Source organism: Pseudorca crassidens, chromosome 19, assembly GCF_039906515.1.
Source record: "Pseudorca crassidens isolate mPseCra1 chromosome 19, mPseCra1.hap1, whole genome shotgun sequence".
Classification (NCBI taxonomy): domain Eukaryota; kingdom Metazoa; phylum Chordata; class Mammalia; order Artiodactyla; family Delphinidae; genus Pseudorca; species Pseudorca crassidens.
Window position 1 is genome coordinate 25,107,616 of NC_090314.1, and position 21,864 is coordinate 25,129,479.

The window sequence follows — 21,864 nt, forward strand, 5'->3', positions numbered from 1 at the left end:
GGAGCAGCACTGAGCTGGGAGCCGGGGCCCGCTGGTCCGAGGCCTCGGCCAGTACCGTGAGGGAGGCGGAGGTGGCCACAGGGCGCCGCAAGGGCAGGATCTCAGCCCATTCGGCCGCCGGGTGCCGCACCTCGTGGGGATCGCGGGAGTAATCCAAGTGTCCCGCGGAGGGATGCAGGCTGCGGTTGGACTCGCTGTGAGCACAGCTGGGGAGGCTACGTCTGTGGGCCGGTGGGGTGTCACGCTACCAGGCATCGGGCCGGTAGACCCGAGGCACCAGAGCGGATGGAGGCTCAGAGCCCTCCAGACCCAGACTCCGCCGCGGGCCCAGTTGCCGTCCTTTCGGCCCGCGAGCCCCTCGACCTGCACCTGGCCGCCCCCACCGGCGCCCAGCCCTGGCGCCGCCACCTGTGTGCCGGTGTGTCCCTCCACAGCTCCCTCCGACAAAAGCCCCGCCCCACCACCACCCCGCCCCTCTGGCGTGTCACCGCGGTTGGGAGCGGGAGCGGGATCGAGGGCAGGGGCCGCTTCCCCGGGCCTGCCGGCCACCAGGGGCGGGGTCCTGAGCTCGGCGGGGGGTGTGGGGGCAAGGGTGGCCTTGCCGGGGCTGAGGGGCCGTGGCGACTCAATGGAGGCTCGCGGTGGCTTCGGGCCGGCTGCTGTCGGGCAGGAGGGCCGGCCCGGGCTGCGGCCGGGCTGCGCCTAGCGCCGCGTGGGCGGGCAGGGCCGATGCCCAAGGGACCGCGGGCCCCGGGCCCTGAAGCCTCCGGGGCCACGTCCCTGTGAGCGACGTGCGGGATCTTGGGCGGGGCGCCAAGCGCCGAAGGGTTTGCTGGGTCAGGGCCGCCCTGGGCTGGGAGGTGGTCGCCAAACCCTCCGCCGCCGCCCGATACCCGAGACCTCCGTTCCCCCTGCCTGGGCGGGCGAGGGGGCCCTGCCGGGGCGGGCCGGCCGCCAGGCTGGCGTTAAGGCGCCAGCGCCAGCGAAACTGGGCCTCAAGAGGCCGCCCGCGGCCCCCCGCCCCCGTCTACGGCCATACCACCCTGAACGCGCCCGATCTCGTCTGATCTCGGAAGCTAAGCAGGGTCGGGCCTGGTTAGTACTTGGATGGGAGACCGCCTGGGAATACCGGGTGCTGTAGGCTTTTTGCCTCCCGCTCCTCCCGCCTTCTCCTTTACTCGCCCGCGGCGGGGGGGCCGCCGGCTCCGCTCCCGCCGAGCCCCGCTGCAGGCAGTAGGCAAGGTGGTTTACCTGCCCGAGCAGGAAGCTTGGGCGATGGCAGAAGTGGGAAGAAACTCTTGAGCACAGGTTCTTGGGATCCACGGAGCAGCGCATGCACATGCGATGGGTGCCTACACAGCTGGCTTGCTTGTCTGTGGGGAAAGGCGAGATGGGTCAGGGCCTGGGTTCCTGAGGGGCTGAGAATCAAGGCAGGGATAGAAGAAAGGGGACAGGCCCACATCCCCTGAACCCACGCCGGCGCCCACTCACCTTTGTGGAAAATACGATTGAAAAGTGCCCTCAAGAATCTCTTCAGATGCCTCCAGAGTTGAGGGAAGAAGGGGAGGGGGGAGGCCGGGAGCAGGGTGAGCCCTGAAATCCAACCCTTGTCCGGTCACACCCCAGCAGCCCTCCCACCTCAGCCCCTTCAAGACCCCAGGGCTCCCCCAACCGCGCTGCACAGATCCTGCCCTGACCATAGTCACCATGTTGATCCCCACGTTGAGCAAGATGAAGCTGACCGGGATCAGAAGAATTGAGTATCCTTGCTCCTGGCATTTCCTGGGGATGGGGCCAGTGAACGGCTCGGCTCGGTAGTAGTTTCGCTCACCCATGGCCGTTGGTCCCAGGACTGCCTGGGCCCTCTGCCCTCCAGTTTTAACTGGGAGCCAGACTGGGTCATAATGGGGCAGGTGGTGAGGTCACAGTGAGGGAGGGGGATGAAAAGGAGGGCCCAGAGTGGCATTCCCTGGTAACCAGGGTCAGGTAAGCTGAGCCTGGACAGTCAAACAGGGCCCGGTGGCCGGCATACATCCCCTCGAGCGGTCATTCATTCGCTCACCGCCCGCTGACTCACTTGTTCAAATGACACATTGCGTCTCTTGGCCCCTCTTGAGACTAGGAAGACCTTGGCCTCAGAGGCCTGCTGAAGGCCTGGCTGGAGTCCAGAGCCTCAGCCTTCTTCATGCCCTTCACTGGGCCTGGAGCTGGACCTGCCCAGATGTGGAACCTCCCAGTTTGGAAGCAACTTCTTGTATGAGGCTCTCTGTGGACAGGGACAGCTGAGACACAGAGGAGGTGCCCAGAGACCAGGGGTTTGGAGTCTGCAGCTGCAGATGTACTTAGTGCATGGTATAGGACCAGGAGGGGCCTGCTGGCACAACTGTGGCCACTAAACCAAAGGGACCCTCAGGCCAAGAAGGGGACACTGGCTTCTTATTGCAGGAAGCCAAGCGCAGGGACCCAGGCTGGCAGAAGGAGTGGCACTTCCAAGCCACAGACCACCAATGTTTCCTGGACTCTGGCGCTCTTTATTCCTCTCTCCATGCCCTGCCGCCCCCTGCCCCTGCCCCCATTTGCTGCTGGTAAGTTCATTTTCCCAGTCTGGCTCCCGTGCAGAGAGGGCCTGGAGGCCGAGGTGGAAGGTAGCAGCGAGTTGGCCCACGCTTGGCCCTCCTGCGGTTGCCGCTTCAGCACCAGACTGTCATACACCTGGTAGTTGGCATTGCCTCCCGGGTTCCGGCTGAGTGGCATGAAGGTGGGCGGGGGTGGAGGGTGCTCGGTAGCCTGGACGTCGGGCAGGAGGTCAGAGGGGCGGAGGAGCAGCACTGAGCTGGGAGCCGGGGCCCGCTGGTCCGAGGCCTCGGCCAGTACCGTGAGGGAGGCGGAGGTGGCCACAGGGCGCCGCAAGGGCAGGATCTCAGCCCATTCGGCCGCCGGGTGCCGCACCTCGTGGGGATCGCGGGAGTAATCCAAGTGTCCCGCGGAGGGATGCAGGCTGCGGTTGGACTCGCTGTGAGCACAGCTGGGGAGGCTACGTCTGTGGGCCGGTGGGGTGTCACGCTACCAGGCATCGGGCCGGTAGACCCGAGGCACCAGAGCGGATGGAGGCTCAGAGCCCTCCAGACCCAGACTCCGCCGCGGGCCCAGTTGCCGTCCTTTCGGCCCGCGAGCCCCTCGACCTGCACCTGGCCGCCCCCACCGGCGCCCAGCCCCGGCGCCGCCACCTGTGTGCCGGTGTGTCCCTCCACAGCTCCCTCCGACAAAAGCCCCGCCCCACCACCACCCCGCCCCTCTGGCGTGTCACCGCGGTTGGGTGCGGGAGCGGGATCGAGGGCAGGGGCCGCTTCCCCGGGCCTGCCGGCCACCAGGGGCGGGGTCCTGAGCTCGGCGGGGGGTGTGGGGGCAAGGGTGGCCTTGCCGGGGCTGAGGGGCCGTGGCGACTCAATGGTGGCTCCCGGTGGCTTCGGGCCGGCTGCTGTCGGGCAGGAGGGCCGGCCCGGGCTGCGGCCGGGCTGCGCCTAGCGCCGCGTGGGCGGGCAGGGCCGATGCCCAAGGGACCGCGGGCCCCGGGCCCTGAAGCCTCCGGGGCCACGTCCCTGTGAGCGACGTGCGGGATCTTGGGCGGGGCGCCAAGCGCTGAAGGGTTGGCTGGGTCACGGCCGCCCTGGGCTGGGAGGTGGTCGCCAAACCCTCCGCCGCCGCCCGATACCCGAGACCTCCGTTTCCCCTGCCTGGGCGGGCGAGGGGGCCCTGCCGGGGCGGGCTGGCCGCCAGGCTGGCGTTAAGGCGCCAGCGCCAGCGAAACTGGGCCTCAAGAGGCCGCCCGCGGCCCCCCGCCCCCGTCTACGGCCATACCACCCTGAACGCGCCCGATCTCGTCTGATCTCGGAAGCTAAGCAGGGTCGGGCCTGGTTAGTACTTGGATGGGAGACCGCCTGGGAATACCGGGTGCTGTAGGCTTTTTGCCTCCCGCTCCGCCCGCCTTCTCCTTTACTCGCCCGCGGCGGGGGCCGCCGGCTCCGCCCCCGCCGGGCCGCGCTGCAGGCCCCACCTCCTCAGGCCCCTCCCACCATGGCGCGCGCCGGCGGGGGCGCTCCCCGCCGGCCCGGCCGGCCAGGCGGCCAGAAGGCGGCCCTGGAAGGCAGCCGCACCCCAGACGCTCCCGGGGTGGCTGGCCCGGACCCAGACTCCGCCGCGGGCCCAGTTGCCGTCCTTTCGGCCCGCGAGCCCCTCGACCTGCACCTGGCCGCCCCCACCGGCGCCCAGCCCCGGCGCCGCCACCTGTGTGCCGGTGTGTCCCTCCACAGCTCCCTCCGACAAAAGCCCCGCCCCACCACCACCCCGCCCCTCTGGCGTGTCACCGCGGCCGGGTGCGGGAGCGGGATCGAGGGCAGGGGCCGCTTCCCCGGGCCTGCCGGCCACCAGGGGCGGGGTCCTGAGCTCGGCGGGGGGTGTGGGGGCAAGGGTGGCCTTGCCGGGGCTGAGGGGCCGTGGCGACTCAATGGAGGCTCGCGGTGGCTTCGGGCCGGCTGCTGTCGGGCAGGAGGGCCGGCCCGGGCTGCGGCCGGGCTGCGCCTAGCGCCGCGTGGGCGGGCAGGGCCGATGCCCAAGGGACCGCGGGCCCCGGGCCCTGAAGCCTCCGGGGCCACGTCCCTGTGAGCGACGTGCGGGATCTTGGGCGGGGCGCCAAGCGCCGAAGGGTTTGCTGGGTCACGGCCGCCCTGGGCTGGGAGGTGGTCGCCAAACCCTCCGCCGCCGCCCGATACCCGAGACCTCCGTTCCCCCTGCCTGGGCGGGCGAGGGGGCCCTGCCGGGGCGGGCCGGCCGCCAGGCTGGCGTTAAGGCGCCAGCGCCAGCGAAACTGGGCCTCAAGAGGCCGCCCGCGGCCCCCCGCCCCCGTCTACGGCCATACCACCCTGAACGCGCCCGATCTCGTCTGATCTCGGAAGCTAAGCAGGGTCGGGCCTGGTTAGTACTTGGATGGGAGACCGCCTGGGAATACCGGGTGCTGTAGGCTTTTTGCCTCCCGCTCCGCCCGCCTTCTCCTTTACTCGCCCGCGGCGGGGGGGCCGCCGGCTCCGCCCCCGCCGAGCCCCGCTGCAGGCAGTAGGCAAGGTGGTTTACCTGCCCGAGCAGGAAGCTTGGGCGATGGCAGAAGTGGGAAGAAACTCTTGAGCACAGGTTCTTGGGATCCACGGAGCAGCGCATGCACATGCGATGGGTGCCTACACAGCTGGCTTGCTTGTCTGTGGGGAAAGGCGAGATGGGTCAGGGCCTGGGTTCCTGAGGGGCTGAGAATCAAGGCAGGGATAGAAGAAAGGGGACAGGCCCACATCCCCTGAACCCACGCCGGCGCCCACTCACCTTTGTGGAAAATACGATTGAAAAGTGCCCTCAAGAATCTCTTCAGATGCCTCCAGAGTTGAGGGAAGAAGGGGAGGGGGGAGGCCGGGAGCAGGGTGAGCCCTGAAATCCAACCCTTGTCCGGTCACACCCCAGCAGCCCTCCCACCTCAGCCCCTTCAAGACCCCAGGGCTCCCCCAACCGCGCTGCACAGATCCTGCCCTGACCATAGTCACCATGTTGATCCCCACGTTGAGCAAGATGAAGCTGACCGGGATCAGAAGAATTGAGTATCCTTGCTCCTGGCATTTCCTGGGGATGGGGCCAGTGAACGGCTCGGCTCGGTAGTAGTTTCGCTCACCCATGGCCGTTGGTCCCAGGACTGCCTGGGCCCTCTGCCCTCCAGTTTTAACTGGGAGCCAGACTGGGTCATAATGGGGCAGGTGGTGAGGTCACAGTGAGGGAGGGGGATGAAAAGGAGGGCCCAGAGTGGCATTCCCTGGTAACCAGGGTCAGGTAAGCTGAGCCTGGACAGTCAAACAGGGCCCGGTGGCCGGCATACATCCCCTCGAGCGGTCATTCATTCGCTCACCGCCCGCTGACTCACTTGTTCAAATGACACATTGCGTCTCTTGGCCCCTCTTGAGACTAGGAAGACCTTGGCCTCAGAGGCCTGCTGAAGGCCTGGCTGGAGTCCAGAGCCTCAGCCTTCTTCATGCCCTTCACTGGGCCTGGAGCTGGACCTGCCCAGATGTGGAACCTCCCAGTTTGGAAGCAACTTCTTGTATGAGGCTCTCTGTGGACAGGGACAGCTGAGACACAGAGGAGGTGCCCAGAGACCAGGGGTTTGGAGTCTGCAGCTGCAGATGTACTTAGTGCATGGTATAGGACCAGGAGGGGCCTGCTGGCACAACTGTGGCCACTAAACCAAAGGGACCCTCAGGCCAAGAAGGGGACACTGGCTTCTTATTGCAGGAAGCCAAGCGCAGGGACCCAGGCTGGCAGAAGGAGTGGCGCTTCCAAGCCACAGACCACCAATGTTTCCTGGACTCTGGCGCTCTTTATTCCTCTCTCCATGCCCTGCCGCCCCCTGCCCCTGCCCCCATTTGCTGCTGGTAAGTTCATTTTCCCAGTCTGGCTCCCGTGCAGAGAGGGCCTGGAGGCCGAGGTGGAAGGTAGCAGCGAGTTGGCCCACGCTTGGCCCTCCTGCGGTTGCCGCTTCAGCACCAGACTGTCATACACCTGGTAGTTGGCATTGCCTCCCGGGTTCCGGCTGAGTGGCATGAAGGTGGGCGGGGGTGGAGGGTGCTCGGTAGCCTGGACGTCGGGCAGGAGGTCAGAGGGGCGGAGGAGCAGCACTGAGCTGGGAGCCGGGGCCCGCTGGTCCGAGGCCTCGGCCAGTACCGTGAGGGAGGCGGAGGTGGCCACAGGGCGCCGCAAGGGCAGGATCTCAGCCCATTCGGCTGCCGGGTGCCGCACCTCGTGGGGATCGCGGGAGTAATCCAAGTGTCCCGCGGAGGGATGCAGGCTGCGGTTGGACTCGCTGTGAGCACAGCTGGGGAGGCTACGTCTGTGGGCCGGTGGGGTGTCACGCTACCAGGCATCGGGCCGGTAGACCCGAGGCACCAGAGCGGATGGAGGCTCAGAGCCCTCCAGACCCAGACTCCGCCGCGGGCCCAGTTGCCGTCCTTTCGGCCCGCGAGCCCCTCGACCTGCACCTGGCCGCCCCCACCGGCGCCCAGCCCCGGCGCCGCCACCTGTGTGCCGGTGTGTCCCTCCACAGCTCCCTCCGACAAAAGCCCCGCCCCACCACCACCCCGCCCCTCTGGCGTGTCACCGCGGTTGGGTGCGGGAGCGGGATCGAGGGCAGGGGCCGCTTCCCCGGGCCTGCCGGCCACCAGGGGCGGGGTCCTGAGCTCGGCGGGGGGTGTGGGGGCAAGGGTGGCCTTGCCGGGGCTGAGGGGCCGTGGCGACTCAATGGTGGCTCCCGGTGGCTTCGGGCCGGCTGCTGTCGGGCAGGAGGGCCGGCCCGGGCTGCGGCCGGGCTGCGCCTAGCGCCGCGTGGGCGGGCAGGGCCGATGCCCAAGGGACCGCGGGCCCCGGGCCCTGAAGCCTCCGGGGCCACGTCCCTGTGAGCGACGTGCGGGATCTTGGGCGGGGCGCCAAGCGCTGAAGGGTTTGCTGGGTCACGGCCGCCCTGGGCTGGGAGGTGGTCGCCAAACCCTCCGCCACCGCCCGATACCCGAGACCTCCGTTTCCCCTGCCTGGGCGGGCGAGGGGGCCCTGCCGGGGCGGGCTGGCCGCCAGGCTGGCGTTAAGGCGCCAGCGCCAGCGAAACTGGGCCTCAAGAGGCCGCCCGCGGCCCCCCGCCCCCGTCTACGGCCATACCACCCTGAACGCGCCCGATCTCGTCTGATCTCGGAAGCTAAGCAGGGTCGGGCCTGGTTAGTACTTGGATGGGAGACCGCCTGGGAATACCGGGTGCTGTAGGCTTTTTGCCTCCCGCTCCGCCCGCCTTCTCCTTTACTCGCCCGCGGCGGGGGCCGCCGGCTCCGCCCCCGCCGGGCCGCGCTGCAGGCCCCACCTCCTCAGGCCCCTCCCACCATGGCGCGCGCCGGCGGGGGCGCTCCCCGCCGGCCCGGCCGGCCAGGCGGCCAGAAGGCGGCCCTGGAAGGCAGCCGCACCCCAGACGCTCCCGGGGTGGCTGGCCCGGACCCAGACTCCGCCGCGGGCCCAGTTGCCGTCCTTTCGGCCCGCGAGCCCCTCGACCTGCACCTGGCCGCCCCCACCGGCGCCCAGCCCCGGCGCCGCCACCTGTGTGCCGGTGTGTCCCTCCACAGCTCCCTCCGACAAAAGCCCCGCCCCACCACCACCCCGCCCCTCTGGCGTGTCACCGCGGCCGGGTGCGGGAGCGGGATCGAGGGCAGGGGCCGCTTCCCCGGGCCTGCCGGCCACCAGGGGCGGGGTCCTGAGCTCGGCGGGGGGTGTGGGGGCAAGGGTGGCCTTGCCGGGGCTGAGGGGCCGTGGCGACTCAATGGAGGCTCGCGGTGGCTTCGGGCCGGCTGCTGTCGGGCAGGAGGGCCGGCCCGGGCTGCGGCCGGGCTGCGCCTAGCGCCGCGTGGGCGGGCAGGGCCGATGCCCAAGGGACCGCGGGCCCCGGGCCCTGAAGCCTCCGGGGCCACGTCCCTGTGAGCGACGTGCGGGATCTTGGGCGGGGCGCCAAGCGCCGAAGGGTTTGCTGGGTCAGGGCCGCCCTGGGCTGGGAGGTGGTCGCCAAACCCTCCGCCGCCGCCCGATACCCGAGACCTCCGTTCCCCCTGCCTGGGCGGGCGAGGGGGCCCTGCCGGGACGGGCCGGCCGCCAGGCTGGCGTTAAGGCGCCAGCGCCAGCGAAACTGGTCCTCAAGAGGCAGCCGTCGGCCCCCGCCCCCGTCTACGGCCATACCACCCTGAACGCGCCCGATCTCGTCTGATCTCGGAAGCTAAGCAGGGTCGGGCCTGGTTAGTACTTGGATGGGAGACCGCCTGGGAATACCGGGTGCTGTAGGCTTTTTGCCTCCCGCTCCGCCCGCCTTCTCCTTTACTCGCCCGCGGCGGGGGGGCCGCCGGCTCCGCCCCCGCCGAGCCCCGCTGCAGGCAGTAGGCAAGGTGGTTTACCTGCCCGAGCAGGAAGCTTGGGCGATGGCAGAAGTGGGAAGAAACTCTTGAGCACAGGTTCTTGGGATCCACGGAGCAGCGCATGCACATGCGATGGGTGCCTACACAGCTGGCTTGCTTGTCTGTGGGGAAAGGCGAGATGGGTCAGGGCCTGGGTTCCTGAGGGGCTGAGAATCAAGGCAGGGATAGAAGAAAGGGGACAGGCCCACATCCCCTGAACCCACGCCGGCGCCCACTCACCTTTGTGGAAAATACGATTGAAAAGTGCCCTCAAGAATCTCTTCAGATGCCTCCAGAGTTGAGGGAAGAAGGGGAGGGGGGAGGCCGGGAGCAGGGTGAGCCCTGAAATCCAACCCTTGTCCGGTCACACCCCAGCAGCCCTCCCACCTCAGCCCCTTCAAGACCCCAGGGCGCCCCCAACCGCGCTGCACAGATCCTGCCCTGACCATAGTCACCATGTTGAACCCCACGTTGAGCAAGATGAAGCTGACCGGGATCAGAAGAATTGAGTATCCTTGCTCCTGGCATTTCCTGGGGATGGGGCCAGTGAACGGCTCGGCTCGGTAGTAGTTTCGCTCACCCATGGCCGTTGGTCCCAGGACTGCCTGGGCCCTCTGCCCTCCAGTTTTAACTGGGAGCCAGACTGGGTCATAATGGGGCAGGTGGTGAGGTCACAGTGAGGGAGGGGGATGAAAAGGAGGGCCCAGAGTGGCATTCCCTGGTAACCAGGGTCAGGTAAGCTGAGCCTGGACAGTCAAACAGGGCCCGGTGGCCGGCATACATCCCCTCGAGCGGTCATTCATTCGCTCACCGCCCGCTGACTCACTTGTTCAAATGACACATTGCGTCTCTTGGCCCCTCTTGAGACTAGGAAGACCTTGGCCTCAGAGGCCTGCTGAAGGCCTGGCTGGAGTCCAGAGCCTCAGCCTTCTTCATGCCCTTCACTGGGCCTGGAGCTGGACCTGCCCAGATGTGGAACCTCCCAGTTTGGAAGCAACTTCTTGTATGAGGCTCTCTGTGGACAGGGACAGCTGAGACACAGAGGAGGTGCCCAGAGACCAGGGGTTTGGAGTCTGCAGCTGCAGATGTACTTAGTGCATGGTATAGGACCAGGAGGGGCCTGCTGGCACAACTGTGGCCACTAAACCAAAGGGACCCTCAGGCCAAGAAGGGGACACTGGCTTCTTATTGCAGGAAGCCAAGCGCAGGGACCCAGGCTGGCAGAAGGAGTGGCGCTTCCAAGCCACAGACCACCAATGTTTCCTGGACTCTGGCGCTCTTTATTCCTCTCTCCATGCCCTGCCGCCCCCTGCCCCTGCCCCCATTTGCTGCTGGTAAGTTCATTTTCCCAGTCTGGCTCCCGTGCAGAGAGGGCCTGGAGGCCGAGGTGGAAGGTAGCAGCGAGTTGGCCCACGCTTGGCCCTCCTGCGGTTGCCGCTTCAGCACCAGACTGTCATACACCTGGTAGTTGGCATTGCCTCCCGGGTTCCGGCTGAGTGGCATGAAGGTGGGCGGGGGTGGAGGGTGCTCGGTAGCCTGGACGTCGGGCAGGAGGTGAGAGGGGCGGAGGAGCAGCGCTGAGCTGGGAGCCGGGGCCCGCTGGTCCGAGGCCTCGGCCAGTACCGTGAGGGAGGCGGAGGTGGCCACAGGGCGCCGCAAGGGCAGGATCTCAGCCCATTCGGCCGCCGGGTGCCGCACCTCGTGGGGATCGCGGGAGTAATCCAAGTGTCCCGCGGAGGGATGCAGGCTGCGGTTGGACTCGCTGTGAGCACAGCTGGGGAGGCTACGTCTGTGGGCCGGTGGGGTGTCACGCTACCAGGCATCGGGCCGGTAGACCCGAGGCACCAGAGCGGATGGAGGCTCAGAGCCCTCCAGACCCAGACTCCGCCGCGGGCCCAGTTGCCGTCCTTTCGGCCCGCGAGCCCCTCGACCTGCACCTGGCCGCCCCCACCGGCGCCCAGCCCCGGCGCCGCCACCTGTGTGCCGGTGTGTCCCTCCACAGCTCCCTCCGACAAAAGCCCCGCCCCACCACCACCCCGCCCCTCTGGCGTGTCACCGCGGTTGGGTGCGGGAGCGGGATCGAGGGCAGGGGCCGCTTCCCCGGGCCTGCCGGCCACCAGGGGCGGGGTCCTGAGCTCGGCGGGGGGTGTGGGGGCAAGGGTGGCCTTGCCGGGGCTGAGGGGCCGTGGCGACTCAATGGTGGCTCCCGGTGGCTTCGGGCCGGCTGCTGTCGGGCAGGAGGGCCGGCCCGGGCTGCGGCCGGGCTGCGCCTAGCGCCGCGTGGGCGGGCAGGGCCGATGCCCAAGGGACCGCGGGCCCCGGGCCCTGAAGCCTCCGGGGCCACGTCCCTGTGAGCGACGTGCGGGATCTTGGGCGGGGCGCCAAGCGCTGAAGGGTTGGCTGGGTCACGGCCGCCCTGGGCTGGGAGGTGGTCGCCAAACCCTCCGCCGCCGCCCGATACCCGAGACCTCCGTTTCCCCTGCCTGGGCGGGCGAGGGGGCCCTGCCGGGGCGGGCTGGCCGCCAGGCTGGCGTTAAGGCGCCAGCGCCAGCGAAACTGGGCCTCAAGAGGCCGCCCGCGGCCCCCCGCCCCCGTCTACGGCCATACCACCCTGAACGCGCCCGATCTCGTCTGATCTCGGAAGCTAAGCAGGGTCGGGCCTGGTTAGTACTTGGATGGGAGACCGCCTGGGAATACCGGGTGCTGTAGGCTTTTTGCCTCCCGCTCCGCCCGCCTTCTCCTTTACTCGCCCGCGGCGGGGGCCGCCGGCTCCGCCCCCGCCGGGCCGCGCTGCAGGCCCCACCTCCTCAGGCCCCTCCCACCATGGCGCGCGCCGGCGGGGGCGCTCCCCGCCGGCCCGGCCGGCCAGGCGGCCAGAAGGCGGCCCTGGAAGGCAGCCGCACCCCAGACGCTCCCGGGGTGGCTGGCCCGGACCCAGACTCCGCCGCGGGCCCAGTTGCCGTCCTTTCGGCCCGCGAGCCCCTCGACCTGCACCTGGCCGCCCCCACCGGCGCCCAGCCCCGGCGCCGCCACCTGTGTGCCGGTGTGTCCCTCCACAGCTCCCTCCGACAAAAGCCCCGCCCCACCACCACCCCGCCCCTCTGGCGTGTCACCGCGGCCGGGTGCGGGAGCGGGATCGAGGGCAGGGGCCGCTTCCCCGGGCCTGCCGGCCACCAGGGGCGGGGTCCTGAGCTCGGCGGGGGGTGTGGGGGCAAGGGTGGCCTTGCCGGGGCTGAGGGGCCGTGGCGACTCAATGGAGGCTCGCGGTGGCTTCGGGCCGGCTGCTGTCGGGCAGGAGGGCCGGCCCGGGCTGCGGCCGGGCTGCGCCTAGCGCCGCGTGGGCGGGCAGGGCCGATGCCCAAGGGACCGCGGGCCCCGGGCCCTGAAGCCTCCGGGGCCACGTCCCTGTGAGCGACGTGCGGGATCTTGGGCGGGGCGCCAAGCGCCGAAGGGTTTGCTGGGTCACGGCCGCCCTGGGCTGGGAGGTGGTCGCCAAACCCTCCGCCGCCGCCCGATACCCGAGACCTCCGTTCCCCCTGCCTGGGCGGGCGAGGGGGCCCTGCCGGGGCGGGCCGGCCGCCAGGCTGGCGTTAAGGCGCCAGCGCCAGCGAAACTGGGCCTCAAGAGGCCGCCCGCGGCCCCCCGCCCCCGTCTACGGCCATACCACCCTGAACGCGCCCGATCTCGTCTGATCTCGGAAGCTAAGCAGGGTCGGGCCTGGTTAGTACTTGGATGGGAGACCGCCTGGGAATACCGGGTGCTGTAGGCTTTTTGCCTCCCGCTCCGCCCGCCTTCTCCTTTACTCGCCCGCGGCGGGGGGGCCGCCGGCTCCGCCCCCGCCGAGCCCCGCTGCAGGCAGTAGGCAAGGTGGTTTACCTGCCCGAGCAGGAAGCTTGGGCGATGGCAGAAGTGGGAAGAAACTCTTGAGCACAGGTTCTTGGGATCCACGGAGCAGCGCATGCACATGCGATGGGTGCCTACACAGCTGGCTTGCTTGTCTGTGGGGAAAGGCGAGATGGGTCAGGGCCTGGGTTCCTGAGGGGCTGAGAATCAAGGCAGGGATAGAAGAAAGGGGACAGGCCCACATCCCCTGAACCCACGCCGGCGCCCACTCACCTTTGTGGAAAATACGATTGAAAAGTGCCCTCAAGAATCTCTTCAGATGCCTCCAGAGTTGAGGGAAGAAGGGGAGGGGGGAGGCCGGGAGCAGGGTGAGCCCTGAAATCCAACCCTTGTCCGGTCACACCCCAGCAGCCCTCCCACCTCAGCCCCTTCAAGACCCCAGGGCTCCCCCAACCGCGCTGCACAGATCCTGCCCTGACCATAGTCACCATGTTGATCCCCACGTTGAGCAAGATGAAGCTGACCGGGATCAGAAGAATTGAGTATCCTTGCTCCTGGCATTTCCTGGGGATGGGGCCAGTGAACGGCTCGGCTCGGTAGTAGTTTCGCTCACCCATGGCCGTTGGTCCCAGGACTGCCTGGGCCCTCTGCCCTCCAGTTTTAACTGGGAGCCAGACTGGGTCATAATGGGGCAGGTGGTGAGGTCACAGTGAGGGAGGGGGATGAAAAGGAGGGCCCAGAGTGGCATTCCCTGGTAACCAGGGTCAGGTAAGCTGAGCCTGGACAGTCAAACAGGGCCCGGTGGCCGGCATACATCCCCTCGAGCGGTCATTCATTCGCTCACCGCCCGCTGACTCACTTGTTCAAATGACACATTGCGTCTCTTGGCCCCTCTTGAGACTAGGAAGACCTTGGCCTCAGAGGCCTGCTGAAGGCCTGGCTGGAGTCCAGAGCCTCAGCCTTCTTCATGCCCTTCACTGGGCCTGGAGCTGGACCTGCCCAGATGTGGAACCTCCCAGTTTGGAAGCAACTTCTTGTATGAGGCTCTCTGTGGACAGGGACAGCTGAGACACAGAGGAGGTGCCCAGAGACCAGGGGTTTGGAGTCTGCAGCTGCAGATGTACTTAGTGCATGGTATAGGACCAGGAGGGGCCTGCTGGCACAACTGTGGCCACTAAACCAAAGGGACCCTCAGGCCAAGAAGGGGACACTGGCTTCTTATTGCAGGAAGCCAAGCGCAGGGACCCAGGCTGGCAGAAGGAGTGGCGCTTCCAAGCCACAGACCACCAATGTTTCCTGGACTCTGGCGCTCTTTATTCCTCTCTCCATGCCCTGCCGCCCCCTGCCCCTGCCCCCATTTGCTGCTGGTAAGTTCATTTTCCCAGTCTGGCTCCCGTGCAGAGAGGGCCTGGAGGCCGAGGTGGAAGGTAGCAGCGAGTTGGCCCACGCTTGGCCCTCCTGCGGTTGCCGCTTCAGCACCAGACTGTCATACACCTGGTAGTTGGCATTGCCTCCCGGGTTCCGGCTGAGTGGCATGAAGGTGGGCGGGGGTGGAGGGTGCTCGGTAGCCTGGACGTCGGGCAGGAGGTCAGAGGGGCGGAGGAGCAGCACTGAGCTGGGAGCCGGGGCCCGCTGGTCCGAGGCCTCGGCCAGTACCGTGAGGGAGGCGGAGGTGGCCACAGGGCGCCGCAAGGGCAGGATCTCAGCCCATTCGGCCGCCGGGTGCCGCACCTCGTGGGGATCGCGGGAGTAATCCAAGTGTCCCGCGGAGGGATGCAGGCTGCGGTTGGACTCGCTGTGAGCACAGCTGGGGAGGCTACGTCTGTGGGCCGGTGGGGTGTCACGCTACCAGGCATCGGGCCGGTAGACCCGAGGCACCAGAGCGGACGGAGGCTCAGAGCCCTCCAGACCCAGACTCCGCCGCGGGCCCAGTTGCCGTCCTTTCGGCCCGCGAGCCCCTCGACCTGCACCTGGCCGCCCCCACCGGCGCCCAGCCCCGGCGCCGCCACCTGTGTGCCGGTGTGTCCCTCCACAGCTCCCTCCGACAAAAGCCCCGCCCCACCACCACCCCGCCCCTCTGGCGTGTCACCGCGGTTGGGTGCGGGAGCGGGATCGAGGGCAGGGGCCGCTTCCCCGGGCCTGCCGGCCACCAGGGGCGGGGTCCTGAGCTCGGCGGGGGGTGTGGGGGCAAGGGTGGCCTTGCCGGGGCTGAGGGGCCGTGGCGACTCAATGGTGGCTCCCGGTGGCTTCGGGCCGGCTGCTGTCGGGCAGGAGGGCCGGCCCGGGCTGCGGCCGGGCTGCGCCTAGCGCCGCGTGGGCGGGCAGGGCCGATGCCCAAGGGACCGCGGGCCCCGGGCCCTGAAGCCTCCGGGGCCACGTCCCTGTGAGCGACGTGCGGGATCTTGGGCGGGGCGCCAAGCGCTGAAGGGTTGGCTGGGTCACGGCCGCCCTGGGCTGGGAGGTGGTCGCCAAACCCTCCGCCGCCGCCCGATACCCGAGACCTCCGTTTCCCCTGCCTGGGCGGGCGAGGGGGCCCTGCCGGGGCGGGCTGGCCGCCAGGCTGGCGTTAAGGCGCCAGCGCCAGCGAAACTGGGCCTCAAGAGGCCGCCCGCGGCCCCCCGCCCCCGTCTACGGCCATACCACCCTGAACGCGCCCGATCTCGTCTGATCTCGGAAGCTAAGCAGGGTCGGGCCTGGTTAGTACTTGGATGGGAGACCGCCTGGGAATACCGGGTGCTGTAGGCTTTTTGCCTCCCGCTCCGCCCGCCTTCTCCTTTACTCGCCCGCGGCGGGGGCCGCCGGCTCCGCCCCCGCCGGGCCGCGCTGCAGGCCCCACCTCCTCAGGCCCCTCCCACCATGGCGCGCGCCGGCGGGGGCGCTCCCCGCCGGCCCGGCCGGCCAGGCGGCCAGAAGGCGGCCCTGGAAGGCAGCCGCACCCCAGACGCTCCCGGGGTGGCTGGCCCGGACCCAGACTCCGCCGCGGGCCCAGTTGCCGTCCTTTCGGCCCGCGAGCCCCTCGACCTGCACCTGGCCGCCCCCACCGGCGCCCAGCCCCGGCGCCGCCACCTGTGTGCCGGTGTGTCCCTCCACAGCTCCCTCCGACAAAAGCCCCGCCCCACCACCACCCCGCCCCTCTGGCGTGTCACCGCGGCCGGGTGCGGGAGCGGGATCGAGGGCAGGGGCCGCTTCCCCGGGCCTGCCGGCCACCAGGGGCGGGGTCCTGAGCTCGGCGGGGGGTGTGGGGGCAAGGGTGGCCTTGCCGGGGCTGAGGGGCCGTGGCGACTCAATGGAGGCTCGCGGTGGCTTCGGGCCGGCTGCTGTCGGGCAGGAGGGCCGGCCCGGGCTGCGGCCGGGCTGCGCCTAGCGCCGCGTGGGCGGGCAGGGCCGATGCCCAAGGGACCGCGGGCCCCGGGCCCTGAAGCCTCCGGGGCCACGTCCCTGTGAGCGACGTGCGGGATCTTGGGCGGGGCGCCAAGCGCCGAAGGGTTTGCTGGGTCACGGCCGCCCTGGGCTGGGAGGTGGTCGCCAAACCCTCCGCCGCCGCCCGATACCCGAGACCTCCGTTCCCCCTGCCTGGGCGGGCGAGGGGGCCCTGCCGGGGCGGGCCGGCCGCCAGGCTGGCGTTAAGGCGCCAGCGCCAGCGAAACTGGGCCTCAAGAGGCCGCCCGCGGCCCCCCGCCCCCGTCTACGGCCATACCACCCTGAACGCGCCCGATCTCGTCTGATCTCGGAAGCTAAGCAGGGTCGGGCCTGGTTAGTACTTGGATGGGAGACCGCCTGGGAATACCGGGTGCTGTAGGCTTTTTGCCTCCCGCTCCGCCCGCCTTCTCCTTTACTCGCCCGCGGCGGGGGGGCCGCCGGCTCCGCCCCCGCCGAGCCCCGCTGCAGGCAGTAGGCAAGGTGGTTTACCTGCCCGAGCAGGAAGCTTGGGCGATGGCAGAAGTGGGAAGAAACTCTTGAGCACAGGTTCTTGGGATCCACGGAGCAGCGCATGCACATGCGATGGGTGCCTACACAGCTGGCTTGCTTGTCTGTGGGGAAAGGCGAGATGGGTCAGGGCCTGGGTTCCTGAGGGGCTGAGAATCAAGGCAGGGATAGAAGAAAGGGGACAGGCCCACATCCCCTGAACCCACGCCGGCGCCCACTCACCTTTGTGGAAAATACGATTGAAAAGTGCCCTCAAGAATCTCTTCAGATGCCTCCAGAGTTGAGGGAAGAAGGGGAGGGGGGAGGCCGGGAGCAGGGTGAGCCCTGAAATCCAACCCTTGTCCGGTCACACCCCAGCAGCCCTCCCACCTCAGCCCCTTCAAGACCCCAGGGCTCCCCCAACCGCGCTGCACAGATCCTGCCCTGACCATAGTCACCATGTTGATCCCCACGTTGAGCAAGATGAAGCTGACCGGGATCAGAAGAATTGAGTATCCTTGCTCCTGGCATTTCCTGGGGATGGGGCCAGTGAACGGCTCGGCTCGGTAGTAGTTTCGCTCACCCATGGCCGTTGGTCCCAGGACTGCCTGGGCCCTCTGCCCTCCAGTTTTAACTGGGAGCCAGACTGGGTCATAATGGGGCAGGTGGTGAGGTCACAGTGAGGGAGGGGGATGAAAAGGAGGGCCCAGAGTGGCATTCCCTGGTAACCAGGGTCAGGTAAGCTGAGCCTGGACAGTCAAACAGGGCCCGGTGGCCGGCATACATCCCCTCGAGCGGTCATTCATTCGCTCACCGCCCGCTGACTCACTTGTTCAAATGACACATTGCGTCTCTTGGCCCCTCTTGAGACTAGGAAGACCTTGGCCTCAGAGGCCTGCTGAAGGCCTGGCTGGAGTCCAGAGCCTCAGCCTTCTTCATGCCCTTCACTGGGCCTGGAGCTGGACCTGCCCAGATGTGGAACCTCCCAGTTTGGAAGCAACTTCTTGTATGAGGCTCTCTGTGGACAGGGACAGCTGAGACACAGAGGAGGTGCCCAGAGACCAGGGGTTTGGAGTCTGCAGCTGCAGATGTACTTAGTGCATGGTATAGGACCAGGAGGGGCCTGCTGGCACAACTGTGGCCACTAAACCAAAGGGACCCTCAGGCCAAGAAGGGGACACTGGCTTCTTATTGCAGGAAGCCAAGCGCAGGGACCCAGGCTGGCAGAAGGAGTGGCGCTTCCAAGCCACAGACCACCAATGTTTCCTGGACTCTGGCGCTCTTTATTCCTCTCTCCATGCCCTGCCGCCCCCTGCCCCTGCCCCCATTTGCTGCTGGTAAGTTCATTTTCCCAGTCTGGCTCCCGTGCAGAGAGGGCCTGGAGGCCGAGGTGGAAGGTAGCAGCGAGTTGGCCCACGCTTGGCCCTCCTGCGGTTGCCGCTTCAGCACCAGACTGTCATACACCTGGTAGTTGGCATTGCCTCCCGGGTTCCGGCTGAGTGGCATGAAGGTGGGCGGGGGTGGAGGGTGCTCGGTAGCCTGGACGTCGGGCAGGAGGTCAGAGGGGCGGAGGAGCAGCACTGAGCTGGGAGCCGGGGCCCGCTGGTCCGAGGCCTCGGCCAGTACCGTGAGGGAGGCGGAGGTGGCCACAGGGCGCCGCAAGGGCAGGATCTCAGCCCATTCGGCCGCCGGGTGCCGCACCTCGTGGGGATCGCGGGAGTAATCCAAGTGTCCCGCGGAGGGATGCAGGCTGCGGTTGGACTCGCTGTGAGCACAGCTGGGGAGGCTACGTCTGTGGGCCGGTGGGGTGTCACGCTACCAGGCATCGGGCCGGTAGACCCGAGGCACCAGAGCGGACGGAGGCTCAGAGCCCTCCAGACCCAGACTCCGCCGCGGGCCCAGTTGCCGTCCTTTCGGCCCGCGAGCCCCTCGACCTGCACCTGGCCGCCCCCACCGGCGCCCAGCCCCGGCGCCGCCACCTGTGTGCCGGTGTGTCCCTCCACAGCTCCCTCCGACAAAAGCCCCGCCCCACCACCACCCCGCCCCTCTGGCGTGTCACCGCGGTTGGGTGCGGGAGCGGGATCGAGGGCAGGGGCCGCTTCCCCGGGCCTGCCGGCCACCAGGGGCGGGGTCCTGAGCTCGGCGGGGGGTGTGGGGGCAAGGGTGGCCTTGCCGGGGCTGAGGGGCCGTGGCGACTCAATGGTGGCTCCCGGTGGCTTCGGGCCGGCTGCTGTCGGGCAGGAGGGCCGGCCCGGGCTGCGGCCGGGCTGCGCCTAGCGCCGCGTGGGCGGGCAGGGCCGATGCCCAAGGGACCGCGGGCCCCGGGCCCTGAAGCCTCCGGGGCCACGTCCCTGTGAGCGACGTGCGGGATCTTGGGCGGGGCGCCAAGCGCTGAAGGGTTGGCTGGGTCACGGCCGCCCTGGGCTGGGAGGTGGTCGCCAAACCCTCCGCCGCCGCCCGATACCCGAGACCTCCGTTTCCCCTGCCTGGGCGGGCGAGGGGGCCCTGCCGGGGCGGGCTGGCCGCCAGGCTGGCGTTAAGGCGCCAGCGCCAGCGAAACTGGGCCTCAAGAGGCCGCCCGCGGCCCCCCGCCCCCGTCTACGGCCATACCACCCTGAACGCGCCCGATCTCGTCTGATCTCGGAAGCTAAGCAGGGTCGGGCCTGGTTAGTACTTGGATGGGAGACCGCCTGGGAATACCGGGTGCTGTAGGCTTTTTGCCTCCCGCTCCGCCCGCCTTCTCCTTTACTCGCCCGCGGCGGGGGCCGCCGGCTCCGCCCCCGCCGGGCCGCGCTGCAGGCCCCACCTCCTCAGGCCCCTCCCACCATGGCGCGCGCCGGCGGGGGCGCTCCCCGCCGGCCCGGCCGGCCAGGCGGCCAGAAGGCGGCCCTGGAAGGCAGCCGCACCCCAGACGCTCCCGGGGTGGCTGGCCCGGACCCAGACTCCGCCGCGGGCCCAGTTGCCGTCCTTTCGGCCCGCGAGCCCCTCGACCTGCACCTGGCCGCCCCCACCGGCGCCCAGCCCCGGCGCCGCCACCTGTGTGCCGGTGTGTCCCTCCACAGCTCCCTCCGACAAAAGCCCCGCCCCACCACCACCCCGCCCCTCTGGCGTGTCACCGCGGCCGGGTGCGGGAGCGGGATCGAGGGCAGGGGCCGCTTCCCCGGGCCTGCCGGCCACCAGGGGCGGGGTCCTGAGCTCGGCGGGGGGTGTGGGGGCAAGGGTGGCCTTGCCGGGGCTGAGGGGCCGTGGCGACTCAATGGAGGCTCGCGGTGGCTTCGGGCCGGCTGCTGTCGGGCAGGAGGGCCGGCCCGGGCTGCGGCCGGGCTGCGCCTAGCGCCGCGTGGGCGGGCAGGGCCGATGCCCAAGGGACCGCGGGCCCCGGGCCCTGAAGCCTCCGGGGCCACGTCCCTGTGAGCGACGTGCGGGATCTTGGGCGGGGCGCCAAGCGCCGAAGGGTTTGCTGGGTCACGGCCGCCCTGGGCTGGGAGGTGGTCGCCAAACCCTCCGCCGCCGCCCGATACCCGAGACCTCCGTTCCCCCTGCCTGGGCGGGCGAGGGGGCCCTGCCGGGGCGGGCCGGCCGCCAGGCTGGCGTTAAGGCGCCAGCGCCAGCGAAACTGGGCCTCAAGAGGCCGCCCGCGGCCCCCCGCCCCCGTCTACGGCCATACCACCCTGAACGCGCCCGATCTCGTCTGATCTCGGAAGCTAAGCAGGGTCGGGCCTGGTTAGTACTTGGATGGGAGACCGCCTGGGAATACCGGGTGCTGTAGGCTTTTTGCCTCCCGCTCCGCCCGCCTTCTCCTTTACTCGCCCGCGGCGGGGGGGCCGCCGGCTCCGCCCCCGCCGAGCCCCGCTGCAGGCAGTAGGCAAGGTGGTTTACCTGCCCGAGCAGGAAGCTTGGGCGATGGCAGAAGTGGGAAGAAACTCTTGAGCACAGGTTCTTGGGATCCACGGAGCAGCGCATGCACATGCGATGGGTGCCTACACAGCTGGCTTGCTTGTCTGTGGGGAAAGGCGAGATGGGTCAGGGCCTGGGTTCCTGAGGGGCTGAGAATCAAGGCAGGGATAGAAGAAAGGGGACAGGCCCACATCCCCTGAACCCACGCCGGCGCCCACTCACCTTTGTGGAAAATACGATTGAAAAGTGCCCTCAAGAATCTCTTCAGATGCCTCCAGAGTTGAGGGAAGAAGGGGAGGGGGGAGGCCGGGAGCAGGGTGAGCCCTGAAATCCAACCCTTGTCCGGTCACACCCCAGCAGCCCTCCCACCTCAGCCCCTTCAAGACCCCAGGGCTCCCCCAACCGCGCTGCACAGATCCTGCCCTGACCATAGTCACCATGTTGATCCCCACGTTGAGCAAGATGAAGCTGACCGGGATCAGAAGAATTGAGTATCCTTGCTCCTGGCATTTCCTGGGGATGGGGCCAGTGAACGGCTCGGCTCGGTAGTAGTTTCGCTCACCCATGGCCGTTGGTCCCAGGACTGCCTGGGCCCTCTGCCCTCCAGTTTTAACTGGGAGCCAGACTGGGTCATAATGGGGCAGGTGGTGAGGTCACAGTGAGGGAGGGGGATGAAAAGGAGGGCCCAGAGTGGCATTCCCTGGTAACCAGGGTCAGGTAAGCTGAGCCTGGACAGTCAAACAGGGCCCGGTGGCCGGCATACATCCCCTCGAGCGGTCATTCATTCGCTCACCGCCCGCTGACTCACTTGTTCAAATGACACATTGCGTCTCTTGGCCCCTCTTGAGACTAGGAAGACCTTGGCCTCAGAGGCCTGCTGAAGGCCTGGCTGGAGTCCAGAGCCTCAGCCTTCTTCATGCCCTTCACTGGGCCTGGAGCTGGACCTGCCCAGATGTGGAACCTCCCAGTTTGGAAGCAACTTCTTGTATGAGGCTCTCTGTGGACAGGGACAGCTGAGACACAGAGGAGGTGCCCAGAGACCAGGGGTTTGGAGTCTGCAGCTGCAGATGTACTTAGTGCATGGTATAGGACCAGGAGGGGCCTGCTGGCACAACTGTGGCCACTAAACCAAAGGGACCCTCAGGCCAAGAAGGGGACACTGGCTTCTTATTGCAGGAAGCCAAGCGCAGGGACCCAGGCTGGCAGAAGGAGTGGC

General features: G+C 68.7%; 11 non-coding genes across 11 annotated transcripts; all 11 read left to right on the forward strand.

Moving 5' to 3' along the window:
- The first annotated feature begins 1,025 nt into the window (after positions 1 to 1,025).
- On the forward strand, positions 1,026 to 1,144 carry LOC137213357 (5S ribosomal RNA). The gene has a single exon (XR_010937997.1). It is a non-coding gene; the product is annotated as a 5S ribosomal RNA (ribosomal RNA).
- Positions 1,145 to 3,844: 2,700 nt separating this feature from the next.
- Positions 3,845 to 3,963, forward strand: LOC137213358 (5S ribosomal RNA). The gene has a single exon (XR_010937998.1). It is a non-coding gene; the product is annotated as a 5S ribosomal RNA (ribosomal RNA).
- A 938-nt stretch (positions 3,964 to 4,901) lies between these two features.
- On the forward strand, positions 4,902 to 5,020 carry LOC137213359 (5S ribosomal RNA). Its single transcript, XR_010937999.1, has one exon. It is a non-coding gene; the product is annotated as a 5S ribosomal RNA (ribosomal RNA).
- A 2,700-nt stretch (positions 5,021 to 7,720) lies between these two features.
- Positions 7,721 to 7,839, forward strand: LOC137213360 (5S ribosomal RNA). Its single transcript, XR_010938000.1, has one exon. It is a non-coding gene; the product is annotated as a 5S ribosomal RNA (ribosomal RNA).
- A 937-nt stretch (positions 7,840 to 8,776) lies between these two features.
- On the forward strand, positions 8,777 to 8,895 carry LOC137213361 (5S ribosomal RNA). Its single transcript, XR_010938001.1, has one exon. It is a non-coding gene; the product is annotated as a 5S ribosomal RNA (ribosomal RNA).
- A 2,700-nt stretch (positions 8,896 to 11,595) lies between these two features.
- On the forward strand, positions 11,596 to 11,714 carry LOC137213362 (5S ribosomal RNA). Its single transcript, XR_010938002.1, has one exon. It is a non-coding gene; the product is annotated as a 5S ribosomal RNA (ribosomal RNA).
- Positions 11,715 to 12,652: 938 nt separating this feature from the next.
- LOC137213363 (5S ribosomal RNA) lies at positions 12,653 to 12,771 on the forward strand. Its single transcript, XR_010938003.1, has one exon. It is a non-coding gene; the product is annotated as a 5S ribosomal RNA (ribosomal RNA).
- Positions 12,772 to 15,471: 2,700 nt separating this feature from the next.
- LOC137213364 (5S ribosomal RNA) lies at positions 15,472 to 15,590 on the forward strand. Its single transcript, XR_010938004.1, has one exon. It is a non-coding gene; the product is annotated as a 5S ribosomal RNA (ribosomal RNA).
- A 938-nt stretch (positions 15,591 to 16,528) lies between these two features.
- LOC137213365 (5S ribosomal RNA) lies at positions 16,529 to 16,647 on the forward strand. Its single transcript, XR_010938005.1, has one exon. It is a non-coding gene; the product is annotated as a 5S ribosomal RNA (ribosomal RNA).
- Positions 16,648 to 19,347: 2,700 nt separating this feature from the next.
- LOC137213367 (5S ribosomal RNA) lies at positions 19,348 to 19,466 on the forward strand. Its single transcript, XR_010938007.1, has one exon. It is a non-coding gene; the product is annotated as a 5S ribosomal RNA (ribosomal RNA).
- Positions 19,467 to 20,404: 938 nt separating this feature from the next.
- On the forward strand, positions 20,405 to 20,523 carry LOC137213368 (5S ribosomal RNA). Its single transcript, XR_010938008.1, has one exon. It is a non-coding gene; the product is annotated as a 5S ribosomal RNA (ribosomal RNA).
- The last annotated feature ends 1,341 nt before the right edge of the window (positions 20,524 to 21,864 follow it).